Here is a 3,117-nt window from a genome sequence, read left to right on the forward strand (position 1 = left end):
GAGGGTCGCTGAGCGGTAGAGGAAACCCTAAATAGCAAGTATTGTCGGTGTGAGATACATGTGGCCGTCGGTGTTCGACACCCACGTCACTTGTGGGACGTGGATGTAGTGTCCGACACCGACGGCCACATGTATCTCACACCCACGATACTTGCTATTTAGGGTTTCCTCTACCGCTCGGAGACCCACGACGACCCTCGTTCCCGATAAAAAAAGAGGAAAAAAAAAGAGGAGCAGCATTGTCGAGGCCACCCCAAACCCTAGAGAAGCAGCGTCGAGGCCACCCCAAACCCTAGAGAAGCAACGTCGAGGCCACTAATTAATATTAGTTCTACGTTTGCCACTAATATATCCATCTGTCATGTTTGAATAATAATTGCCATGTTGAAAATATTTGTAGAAACTATGGACACCGCCCGAGATGAAGTACAAGAAGAGTTGTTGGGGGGCATAATCGCACGAGGAAGTGATGCCGTCTGCTCGTTGTTTCTCAATGACACCGATGGTCTGGAAGCAGCTGGCTATGATTATGATGGCTCCGATGACCTAATGCCGGTGCAAGAAGGAGACCATGAGGACGGCTCCGGTGACCCAATGCCGGTGCAAGAAGGAGACCGTGATGACGTCTCCGGTGACCGAACCGAGTCCGGCCAGGTATATATATTAGTTAAGCTTGTGCTGACTAGCTAATTTATGCATTCATTGTTTTGGTATGTACACATATTAATTAAGTCTTTGTTATTTTTTCTAGCCCTCCGGATCGAGCACAACTTCGGTAAAGAGACGAGGCCCGAAGAAAAAGTTGAGCTCGGATGAAAAGTTTGAGATCATAGCAATCGCGCCCGACGGCCAACCGATTGAACCCCTCCAGACAAAGAGCGCATTTGTTTCTCAGTGCGGGGTTCTGGTTAGGGACAAGATCCCGATCAGCATCCAGCAATGGTTAAAGCCGGCTACAGAAGACCCTGAGGTGTCTTATGTCAATGATATGCAGAAAAATGATCTTTGGACTGAGCTGAAGTCAAATTTCACCCTACCGCCAGAGGATGATCCGGAGAAGCTAGTTAAAGAGCAATTAATCAAGTCTTTTGCTCTTAAGAGGATGGCAGAACTATTCAGTAGGTGGAAGAAAGAGCTGAATAAGTTTGTCGAAAATAAAGAGACACCATAATTCAAGGGCAGATATGAGAAGATCAAAGATCACTGGCCCGCATTTGTGGCCCACAAGACATCGGAAAAGCGTAAGAAGATGTCGGCGACAAACAAGCAAAATGCTGCGAAGAAGAAGCATCACCATCACACGGGGTCAGGTGGCTACCTTGCAGCCCGGCCTAAGTGGGCCAAGACTGAGAATGATCTGGTTGATAAAGGGGTCGACGCTAATGATCCGAGGATGGTGCCCGGTTATAGCAATCTTGGAGATTACCTGCCCGACGATGTACATTATGATTTCATGGAGGTGCAGATACAAAGATACGAGTATGGGAAGCCTCTCGTCAAAGATGAAAGATCTCTATCAACGATGATGCGAAGATTGCATGATTGGTACTTGAAAATCTGCAGAGAGTCTGGGGGGAGGAGTACTTTGTATGTGAGAGTTAAAAAGGAGCATGACCTCGTTGGAATTGAACTGTTGCCTGTTCCATTTGAGGAGTTCTTTCAGTTTTTCAATCAATTGGTCCTCGATAAAGCAACGGTCACCTGCTACTGTCTGTAAGTAGTACTACTTCTGTCATAAAGTCTCTCTATATAGCTCAACTCTTTCATTGCATGTATTTATAATTATCCTCACTATATTATGCAGATTGAAGATCGCCGAATTGAAGAAAAGACAAATCGGTGATATTGGGTTCATTAACACAAATCTCATTGATGCAACTCAGGTTAAATTTCATGCCGTAGATACCGAGGCCAACTTGCTACGATCGTTGGTAATAAATGAAAACAAAGATATAATACTCTTTCCTTACAACTTCAAGTGAGTGTTATTGTCTTGTTCATATTCGGTTTCCCTTATATATTGGTCAAGGTAATAGTAATGTAATTGATGAGTTATGCATGCGTGTGCAGTTTCCACTATATTCTCCTAGAGATTAAGCTTGAGTAGGGAATAGTAACCGTCTTAGACTCAAGACGAAAAGATCCCCAGGATTATGCGGACATGACTCAAATGCTCGAGAAGTAAGTTAAATCGATCATTATCCACCATATCAGCAACTTTGTTCATTTCCTGATATATCAAGTAATTGTTTTCTTTGTCTGGCAGGGTTTGGAAAAAATTCACCAAAAAAGCTCCGGGACTCGCGAAGAAGCTGCAATTTAGACACCCGAAAGTAAGTACTATAGTAGCATGTTCCGCGCATCTCCTATTGATTCAAGCGCTAGTTTCATCAATACCATTTGGCATTCTTGCTTATCAGTTTGATTGACCTCTATTTCTTGTAAAGTGGTTGTGGCAGGAACAAGGGAATGATTTCTGTGGATACTACGTTTGTGAGTCCATCCGCCACACGACCTGTGAGCGGGGCTACTCTGACGAACAATATGAAGTGCGTAAATAACAACATTCACAATTTTATTTTATTACCACCATTTGTGTTGAGTTTCATTCATTCATATATATATATATATATGTATTGACCCCCTTCTTCAAATTAGATGTTTCGGAAGCGGGATGAACTCCTAGCACCAGCTCGCATGCGAGCAATTAAAGAGGAATTGGAGGCATTCTTTCTTGACCACGTGATTGCTGAAGACGGAGAATACTATGTGGACCATGCGTCCGTATGTTAGGAGATTATATTTGTAAGAGATAATTATTGTATATATGTAGCCGGTAGTGTCGGATAGATATACGAGAACTTGTTGTTCGACCAATCTCTTGGGGAAGGAGAGGTGGTCGATATCACTTCTCTCTGTATGCATATATGTTCATGACGATCTTCTGTTTCCTTCATTTGCTTACTAGCTAGCTAGCGTGTCTAGTCCTCTCTATACGTATGTATAGTACATAGCGTCGACCAAGCACGGACATAAGAGAGGACACTTCTCTCTATTAATTATAGATAGCTAACACAATATATGAAACACCTAAATTAACCCCCCAAAACCCCCAAC

The sequence above is a fragment of the Triticum aestivum genome, chromosome 1A (genome assembly GCF_018294505.1).
Source record: "Triticum aestivum cultivar Chinese Spring chromosome 1A, IWGSC CS RefSeq v2.1, whole genome shotgun sequence".
In the NCBI taxonomy this organism is placed as follows: Eukaryota; Viridiplantae; Streptophyta; class Magnoliopsida; order Poales; family Poaceae; genus Triticum; species Triticum aestivum.